At 50.8% G+C, this 10,400-nt stretch overlaps 1 long non-coding RNA gene across 1 annotated transcript; it reads left to right on the forward strand.

The window, feature by feature from the left end:
* Positions 1 to 7,306: 7,306 nt before the first annotated feature.
* Positions 7,307 to 9,934, forward strand: LOC122387280. The gene is made up of 2 exons (XR_006257545.1): positions 7,307 to 7,623; positions 9,344 to 9,934. It is a non-coding gene; the product is annotated as an uncharacterized LOC122387280 (long non-coding RNA).
* Positions 9,935 to 10,400: the final 466 nt, after the last annotated feature.

A 10,400-nucleotide genomic window follows, 5' to 3' on the forward strand; every position in this document is an offset into this window, starting at 1 on the left:
ATATCTGCACAAACCTTCAAGAACGTTCAAAAAGTTGAACATTGTTTAACTTTTTGGCGACCTCACCAACCAACCAACATGATAGCTGTTCACACGGGCGGTTGTCGGCCGCCAGCTAAGCCATCTAGATGGCCTGGGCAATGGCGGTCTCAGGCACTCCACAGTCGGTGCCAGTTCAGCACTGTGTTAACCTTCCAGGCGGTGGGGGGGGGGCAATTTTTTGCCCCCCCTTTACTTTTTTCGATATATCTCGAGAACCGCTGCGCCGATCGTCACCAAACTTTCAGTACCCTCCCGGGAGCAGCTAGCGCACATGGTGACCAAAAATTTTTCCAAAGGCTATGATAGGTTGGCCGCTAATGACGTAAGAGTGACGTCATTTTTGCCATTTTCGACCCAAAAAAGGTTTCGCGGGAAGAGCTGTCAGACCTACAGCTTTAGAGATACAGAAAAATGTTTTAGACATAAAAGGTGTGGAATCAAAAGGGCTACAAAACTGCTATTTCGGTTTTTCGAGTTTTTTGGATTTTGACCCCCAAAAATCAAAAAATAGATTTTTTGAATATAATAGCCAAAAAATCCAAAAAGTTTTTTGAATTTCGAAAAAAAACGGAATATATGTGATAGTCCCTACCGCCTTCTATCTACATACCAAATTTGAGATCGATACCTCGTTTTTTGGCCAAGTTATAGCGAAAAAACTGTTCAAAATTGATGACGTCAAATTTTCAAACTCAATTTTTAGCAATTCTAGACCTCGTAGCGCAAAACAAAGACCACCATTAGACTCCCCGTGACGAGCTGCATCGAATCGATACCCATTTTGTGCAAAAATATCAACTTTGAAATTTGACCTTTTTTGACCTGACTGTTGTTAATTATTTCCCCGTCGGGCGGGCGCTAAGTACTAAGTGCGCTCGTCGCAGTGTGCGGTGCGCGGGCGATCAGCTGATCGTAGTCTCGCCTCGTGTCGTAAAGTCTCGAGAAGCTTCGCTGTGCGCCGCATAAGTAATCATTCGCTTTATTCGTTCCCTGGCACGTGTCTCGTTGCCTATTTCGTTATTCGCTCGTTCGTTCTCGTTTGAACTCGGTTTGAACGGAATAGAAGGGAAAGCAGGAGAAGATCGTTTGTGTGTGTTGAATTCATTACATGGTGCCGAAACTCGGGAAAGATCATTGAACTGCCGAAGATCGTTCGTTTTGTTGATTTTGTTTGTGACTGATTATGGCGGACCTCGTCAAGCTCAAACGCTCCAGAGCCTCTTGTAGAAGCTGGCTACAGAGGGAGGTTACCAAGCTCCAGAGCTTGCTGGATGACAAGGAGCCAGATTTGTTTGTTGTCGAGCGAGCAGTGAGTGAGCTTCAAAAGAGGCTTGACGGTTGGGACGCAGCGCAGGAGGCAGTTGAGCTCGAACTCGGTGAGGCAGAGTTGCAAGATGACATTGTAGCTGCTGGTGAGTTCAGAGACAGCTGTGTGGCAGTGAAAGACAGAGCAGCCCGCCTACGTCTGACTGGGTTGGGCCAAGCTGCACCACCGCAGAGTGATTGCTCTCAGCTGAGCCAGTGTATCAAGCTGCCGAAACTGGATCTTCCCAGATTCTCAGGTAATGTGACTTCTTGGCCTGAGTTTTGGGAGTCATTCACGGCTTCTGTGCACAACTCTGATCTCCCTGAGATATCAAAGCTAACGTACCTGAGATCTCTGCTATCTGGTGATGCCAAGCGATGTATCGAAGGCTTACCCCTGACCAGTGCAAATTATTCAGTTGCCTGTGAGCTTCTGAAAGCACGATTCGGAAGAACAGAACAGATAGTGTTTGCACATGTTCAAAGTCTCTTGGCATTTGGAAGTGCTGACTGTTCTGACCTGAGAAGGCTGCAGGATAAGCTGCTAGTGCATGTCCGCAGTCTCGAAGGACTTGGTTATGGTGGGGACAAGTATGGACTGTTCCTCACCCCACTGATCTTGTCCAAGCTGCCTGCTGGTGTTCGACTTGAGTGGGCAAGAGAAGGAGCAGGAAAGGAGGCTGACCTCAGCTACCTGCTGGAGTTCCTGTCGAAGGAGGTGGACCGCCGTGAGCGGTCTGGAGCTCTGGCTGGTCCGGACGCTGGACCATCTCAAAAGGAGCAGAGGCTGCAGCGCTTCAAGAGACGCCAGCCGTCAGCAGCTGCTCTTCAGGCTGTGGCCGAGAGCTGCGGCTTCTGCGCAGGACCACACCCAGCAGGGAAGTGTTCCAGCATGGACTCAATGACCGTGAGTGACCGCCATCAGCGGATAAAGGCCGCTGGCCTTTGTTTCATTTGCTTGAAAAGAGGTCATGTTGCCAAAACTTGTTCTGCTCGGTGTTCAGTGTGCCAAGGGAGGCATCATAAACTTGTGTGCTTCAGAGAACATGGTTTCGCTACCCCTGTGAACTGTGATAAGGCTCAAGCTGACAGTGTGGGGGCCAAGGATGCAGTGGCGATAGGAGCCTCTCTGTCATGTGTTCTGGGGAAGGAGTGTACCGTGCTGCCCACAGCACGTGTGGTGGTACACGGCTCCAATGGGCCTGTGGAGGCCACTGTTCTTTTTGACAGTGGCTCGGACAAGAGCTATGTGAGCTCATCCCTAGTGCGGAAAGTAGGAGCCAAGTGGGTGGGTTCCCAAGATAGTTCTTATGTGGCGTTTGGGGGTGGAAAATCTGGTGCCTGTAGCCGTGATGTGTACGAACTTAGGCTGACAGGGGCAATGACTACTGGTTCTGCCATGCACCAGGTGACCGCGATGGAGGTTCCCATTTTGTGTGCGCCGCTACAGCGACCGAGGGTTCCCCTTCATGTACTGGAATTCTTCAGTGGTTTGGAGCTGGCGGACAGCTATGGTTCTGACCGCCAGGTGTCTGTGGACATACTGATAGGTTTGGATCAGTTCTGGGCACTGACAGTTCCAGGTCGAGTGCAGAACGCTGGGGGGCTTGTGGCCCAGCTGAGCGTGTTCGGGTGGGTTCTGTCGGGTCTGGTGCAGGGAAGCGGCTGTACAGTGGGCTGCCAACTGCTCACACTGGGGGATCTGCATGAGTCAGTGGTGAGGAATCTGTGGTCTCTCGAGGGTATAGGTATTAGTCAGGATGAAAGCACTGATTCGACGGTCCTGACTGACTTTGACGACTCTGTGCGCATGGTGGATGGCCGGTACGAGGTGAAGCTGCCGTGGAAGGAGGGTGCCGCCTCCGACCTCATGGACAACCGAGAGGCAGCTGAGTCGCGCTTGTCTGGACTGGTTCGTAAACTGGACAATGAGCCCGACCTGCGAGAGAGGTACAATGCCGCTCTCCGTGAGATGGAGGACGCAGGGATTGTTGTCGAGGTTCCTGCAGAGGAGCTAGTTAGTCCGTACCCGACTTTCTATCTGCCACATAGGCCTGTGGTCAGAGAGAGCAGTACAACGACGAAGGTTAGACCTGTTTTCGATGCTTCTGCGCGCGGACCAAACGGTGTGTCACTAAATGACTGTTTAGATGTAGGGCCTTGTTTGCTGCCGAACTTAGTCGAGGTACTCCTTAGATTTAGACGATGGCCTGTCGCGGTTACCGCAGATGTGACAAAGGCGTTTCTTCAGATTAGACTGAGCAGAGAGGACCAGGACTCTCACAGGTTTTTGTGGGCGTGTGGGGATCAGACGCGAGTGATGCGGTCACAGAGGGTGATGTTCGGAGTGTGTAGCTCGCCGTTCCTACTGAACGCGACCATTCGTTACCACTTGTCGCAGTACCCGGACTCCCCACTCATTACCGAGATGAGGGAGAATTTCTACGTGGACGATTTCTTGTCGGGAGCCAACTCAGAGGAGGAGGCTAGGGCTTTGTTGTCTCAGTCACAATCCGTGATGTCAGAAGCTGGCATGGCACTGACCAAGTGTCAGTCGAACAGCTGTGTGCTCTTTGACAAGGCACACTCTGCCTCAATCAGTGGAGAGGGAGAGAGCGTGAAGGTGTTGGGAGTCACGTGGCTTCCAAACGAGGATGTTTTCTCCTTCCAGGGTGTGACGCTCCCATCGAATATTGTGCCGACAAAGAGAGTCGTGCTGAGTGTTATGGCTCGTCTCTTCGATCCGATGGGATTTCTCACGCCGTTTGTGATGACGTCTAAATGCCTGTTCCAGGAACTGTGGCAGATGGGGCTGCAGTGGGATGACCCTCTGCCTGCTGAGAGCGCTGAGGTCTTCGGCCTGTGGCTGGAGGGACTGGAGATCCTAAAGGACCTCCACTTTCCGCGCCGCTACTCGGAGAGGGCGTGGCAGAGCTCAGATGCCGTCGAACTTCACGCCTTCAGCGACGCCTCACCCAAAGGGTATGGTGCGGCAGTCTACCTCCGCGTTCTCCAGCCCGATGGTGCGTACACTGTGTCGCTGGTCATGGCGAAGGGTCGTGTCGCTCCTCTCAAGCAGATAAGTCTGCCGAGATTGGAGCTGCTGGGTTGTATGCTCGCTGCTCGGCTGGTTGTCTTTGTGAGGAAGGCACTCCGCCTGTCTGACGTCACTCCGTGCCTTTGCTGGAGTGACTCGATGATAGCCTTAGCATGGATCAGAGCCAGTCCACGGAAGTGGAAACAGTTTGTGGCAAATCGAGTCGAAGAAATTCAGTCGCTGACTAGCCCGTCGAGCTGGTCGCATGTGCCCAGTGCTGATAACCCCGCAGACCTGACCACCAGGGGGCTGTCTGCACAGGAGTTGGTGACCTCTCGTCTGTGGAGGTCGGGCCCGGTCTGGCTGTCTGAGCAAGCTGGACGGCCTGTCGTATCTGACGAGCCAAACGCACCCGACAGAGCTGACTCTGAAGCAGCTGCCGAGGAGGTCGCAGTTGCTCTCACCACGACCTTGTCTGTTACAGAGAGCCCGCTGGACTTGGAGCGGTACAGCTCTCTTTCACGTGCTGTACGAGTGCTTGGCTGGGTGCGGCGTTTCATCTACAATGCGCGCCGCGCTAGTGGGACGCGCGGTCGGAGGACGAGACAGTCTACTGCGAGCTGTCTCCGAGGTGAGCTGACGTCTGAGGAACTCTCGGAGGCCAGGCGACAGCTATGGGCGCTGACACAGCGGGACGCCTACCCTGAGGAGGTGAGAGCTTTGCAGTCGGGACGGCCTGTCCCCAAGGGTTCACCGCTGTGCCGTCTGAACCCCTTTGTGGGTGACGACGGACTTGTTCGAGTGAGAACCAGGCTGCAGTTGGCAGACCTGTCTGATGATGAGGTTCATCCTGTGCTGCTTCCGAGCTGTCATGTGTGTGAGCTTCTCGTGCGTGAGCAACACTTGCTGATGAAGCATGCCGGAGTTCCGACTCTGGTCACTGCTTTAAGAGGCTCGTTTTGGATCGTTGGTGTCAGACGGCTCGCGAAAAGGGTGAAACGTCAGTGTGTCTCGTGCCAGAAGCAGGACGCTCGGTCCTGCAACGCGCCTGTGGCGCCTCTGCCCCGATCGCGAGTGACGCAGGCTCCGCCATTCGCTGTGACGGGGCTCGACTTTGCTGGGCCGGTGTTTTGTCTCGACCAGCCCCGTAAAAAACTGTACATCTGTCTGTTCACGTGTGCAGTAACTCGTGCTGTCCATTTAGAGCTGATGGATTCGATGTCGCTCTCTGACTTTCTCTTGGCTCTGAGGCGGTTCGCAGCTCGGAGAGGGATGCCGTCAGAGATATTTTCGGACAATGCCGCCACTCTGAAGGGTGCAGACAGCTACCTTCAGGCTCAGCTCGGTCACCTCGCTCCTGTTTGGCGGTACATCGCTCCACAGTCGCCTTGGTGGGGTGGCTGGTGGGAGCGTCTCGTTCGGACGGTCAAATCGGGACTAAAGAAGTCCCTTGGCAGGCGCTGCCTGGGTAAGACAGAGCTCGAGACTTTGTTGCTAGAAATCGAATCGTGTGTCAATTCGCGTCCTCTCATGTACTCTGGTGATGACGCTGACTCGTCGTCTCCGCTCACACCCAGTCACTTCCTGATCGGACGTGCCTCGGGATTCCAGTCCGAGCCGGTGGAGCAGCCGACCGGAGTGTCACGTGACTCGCTCTCGATTCGTGCCAGGCTCCGGAGAGAGCGTCTGGATCGGTTCTGGGACATCTGGTCGGCAGAGTATTTGCGGCAGCTTCCGGTGACGGTCCGTAAGTTCCGTCAGCAGGGACAGTTGAAGGTCGGATCAGTAGCTCTGATCAGAGGGGATAACGTTCCCAGGCTGATGTGGCCGCTGGGCGTGGTTACCCGGCTACACCCGGGGTCTGACGGGGTTGTGCGTGCGGTGGACCTCCGTACGGCCAAGGGTGTCCGTACAAGAGCCGTACAGAGGCTCCATGATCTAGAGGTGTAGGTAGGTAGGGCGCGCGCGATCGAGCTCTGTGACTGTGTTCGTGTGTATCAGTGATCATAGTTAGTGATCGTTTAGTGATAAGCTGTGTTGCATATCGAGTGTACTTGGGTTGGAGTGGCATGTATCCAACAGGGGTTGCCTACTCCAACAGGGGGGAAGATGTTGTTAATTATTTCCCCGTCGGGCGGGCGCTAAGTACTAAGTGCGCTCGTCGCAGTGTGCGGTGCGCGGGCGATCAGCTGATCGTAGTCTCGCCTCGTGTCGTAAAGTCTCGAGAAGCTTCGCTGTGCGCCGCATAAGTAATCATTCGCTTTATTCGTTCCCTGGCACGTGTCTCGTTGCCTATTTCGTTATTCGCTCGTTCGTTCTCGTTTGAACTCGGTTTGAACGGAATAGAAGGGAAAGCAGGAGAAGATCGTTTGTGTGTGTTGAATTCATTACACTGACCTTGACCTGACCTCCACCAGAAAGTGACCTAAACCCTACCTGATGCTCTTATAACCAACACCATTGAGTTGGAAATGAAAAACTGGCCATAAAACATGCATCACATAACCTTAGTAAAGTTGGGCTCATGTGGTGACCCTTGGTGACCTTTGGTGACCTGACCTGTGACCTGACCTGGTATGACCAGTGACCTCTAATAGCAACATATGTACTAGACGACTGACGCCTTATCGCTGATTTTCGACAAAATGCGTTTTACTCTGTGTTATAGCGCTTTCCCTAGAAGCCCTGTGAACGGTGAAACATTTTATCTTTGACCTGACCTGTGACGTCATCGGTGACCCCGAGGTCAATGAAATTTGGTTTCCCTCGACAAATTTGACAGGGCTATCGAACGCCGTTTGAATTTTTCGGATCCGTCCAGTAGTTTCGGAGATACGGGGGGGGGGGCAAAAAAGTGCCCCCCCCCCCCACCGCGTGGAAGGTGGCTGGTAGGCCCACCGCCTGCCGGGTTAACGGGTATATTCCTGGGCTCGCCTCTGTTGGCCATCTCGATGGCCTATGGCAGCCCACATATGGCAGCCTCTGGCCATCTCCCTCGGAGATGGCTTAGCGGTGCTAAGAAGCAGTCTTGTGCTAATCGGCGGCCGTCGGTTCCTCGGCAGAGGCGTCTGCGCATGCGCACTTGGCAACATCCTATCGTTTTTCTCATTTACCGTAGTCGTCGCCCCGCAGGCTCCGCGCTCCGCAGTTGATTTCGAGTTTTCGACTCGTCGACGTTTGCGAATTTAGTGAGAAAAGATTGCAGATACGCCTATTTCAATTAAGATGAGGTGTTGCAGGTAAGTCAGCATGGCGAAAATTATTGCAGCCACACTTTTTGATGGTTTATCTCATATTTGTTGATATTTCATCGATTGAGTGCATGCGCATTTGCCGCAATTTGATGGCACGGGGGATACACAAGTATTAACATATGTTAAACCCAGGTAAAGCCTACTCAAGTTGCTGTTAAGTGAAAATTTAATTAAATATGGCACATACAGATTATTTTTTTTACATTCATTAACATACGTTCGGACAAAATTCTGCCATACAATTGGAATTGCGCGATCGGGTGGTGGGGTCAGGGTCAGCACAACAAGCTATGTTTAGTGCGGGCTCTGATTCCTCAAATCCACCCATTCAACCATTCGGACTAAATTTATAAAAAATACAATTTATGATAACCAAAGAAGGATGTTTAAAGTTTTAACCCGTCTCAGTCTCATCATTTAAAGCTTAAGTTAAAAGCGCATGTGAAGTCACGATACCTTAGATACTGACCAGCCATAAAAGCAAAAGAAATCACCTCCCAATTTTTACTTCTGACTTTCTGTTGCACCTGCTGCTCAATTTTTGCTGTATTGATTTGTGCTCTTTAAACGATTAGACAGGCTTGAAAAATCCTACTTAAAACCATTTCAACTTCTGGGTGTTGCTATGTGCCGATACCAATATTTAGGATTGCTTACATGAAATGTCATGAATATGCTACCTAGGTATTAAGTATTTCACTATGTTTTCCCAGCTCCTGCAATGATTTTTATTAAAGCCAGGCAAATGCATTGGTATAATTTCTGACAAATACCTTGCCGACGAACACTGTTGCTGTCTACCAGGGGGCGTCAGGGCAGAAAGTGAAGACTAGGAGCGCAGTTATCATACATATATCTCATATAGAAACAAATATATTTTTGTCTTCATTAATATTGTATGTATTAAATACCTAAGAGTAATTATTTGTTTTAAAAAAATCAATTGGTTATGCTGCACCTAGGGCAACTCAGATGGTCAAATCTGTGAAGCTCTAATACAATGTATTATGCATTATTATGCCAGAGTATTTCTCATAGTATTTTGTCACTGTACTTTCACTCAGTTTTTCCCAGATCATATTCATGTCTTCTCAGGTCAAATATTGTTATCACATAAGTAAACTTTGAAAGCTTGACTTGTCATTTGTGGCATGAGGGGTTCATGACATAAAATGGGCTATGCACAACATTTTTTAGCTTAAATTATTATCTTCATGAACCTTTGCCTGTTATTTGTGACTGACAACCATACATGACTTATATGTAACTATTCTATTGATAATGTCAAACCTAAGTGTTATTGACAAAATGCACCCAGCCATCCATGACATGACAAAGCTTATTCATCAGGTTTGGCAATCAGACATGTGCATGAATCATAGTCATTAGGATCTCATCTGAAATGAAATTGAAAATTAGGTTCTTATTGCTTCATTTTATCAATTGTTGAAAATATTTTTATATCTTTACATAATCTCGTTTCATTGCACAACAAATTTCAGAGAGGGATTTACTATCCAAGTGGATATAATTCCAGGGCATGAAACTTTTGGAGTGAAATAACAGCCACAATTGTTCATAGCAATCATAGCCCCAGATTTCTGGCATTTGTCACATAGCCCGCTCAATTGTCACATTCCCATATATTTGTCCCATTTTCCACTCAATGATTTATCTAATAAATCTTTTGCATTTCTGATTTCAGTTAAATGATCCAGCAGGCGGCGGACGCTGTAGCTGCCGAGTGGTAGAATCACGAAGAAATGGCAGGCTGCCTGCCAATCGGCGACGAATCAGCCGTCACTGCTGCACGGGATGGATGATAACGAGAGGCAACGGTCCTGGTCGTTGAAGGGGAAGCGACTATCGTTGTTCCACCGGTGACAGATGAACTTTGGGCGACCGAAAGGCGCAGGTAGTAGTCCCGTGTCACGTGGCTTATAAGCACAGCTGTATGAGTCATTTAACCTGTTCTTCGGCGTAAGTGCCCGTGCCGAGCTGCTGTATGCAGACGATCATTACACGTGAGCATTACACACACGTGTTACAGCCGTGTGTGACGGTGCACCGCTTAGATGTTTGTGGTTTCCTGACTGGTTGAATGCGCGACTTTGAGTGTAGATAACCCACCTGTCGGAATGCCGCGGTACGTCAATGGGCCGTTTGAGTGTCTGCTGTTCGTGCTCTGCGGGCGAGAGGGCCGTTGCGTCGGAGCTGACGGAGCTTTTTTTTGCGTATTAGTGTACAGTGATATGCGATATTGGTCAAATATAAAGTCAAATCTGATTAGTTTTCACCCAGAAGTTTCGTTCGCCCCGATCTGCACACGTGTGTAGCTGCCGATGAATGGGTACTGTGAGTGAGTACTGACTGCTGTGATGAGTTACAGAGCTTTAGGGGTCGCGGCATGATAGCTGTCCTGTTGCCTTGGTCAGTTTACTGGACATTATGGCAGCCGTAACTGATTGCCTAATTCAGTTTGGCCTAGGAATTTTGCTTTTGCTCTCCCCTTCCCAGTGCACCTTCCACTGCGCCCCTGGCTGCCCGCCCCGAAAAGCCCCATGCCGTCTTGGCGCGCGGATGTCAGCATGGACTGTTTGATGCTGGTGACCGCCGCGACAGGCCCCTCGTCCCCGGGGTCCCCCTCGACGATTATCTGCCGCTCGTCTTCGTCCACCTCGTTCTCCGACGGAATGCTGTGTCGTTCTCGTGCAGCAGCGGCGGCGCCATTCACCACCGCCCGCCGCAGTCCCAATGACCGA

Source organism: Amphibalanus amphitrite, unplaced genomic scaffold (assembly GCF_019059575.1).
Source record: "Amphibalanus amphitrite isolate SeventyFive unplaced genomic scaffold, NRLGWU_Aamphi_draft 000280F_arrow, whole genome shotgun sequence".
Classification (NCBI taxonomy): Eukaryota; Metazoa; Arthropoda; class Thecostraca; order Balanomorpha; family Balanidae; genus Amphibalanus; species Amphibalanus amphitrite.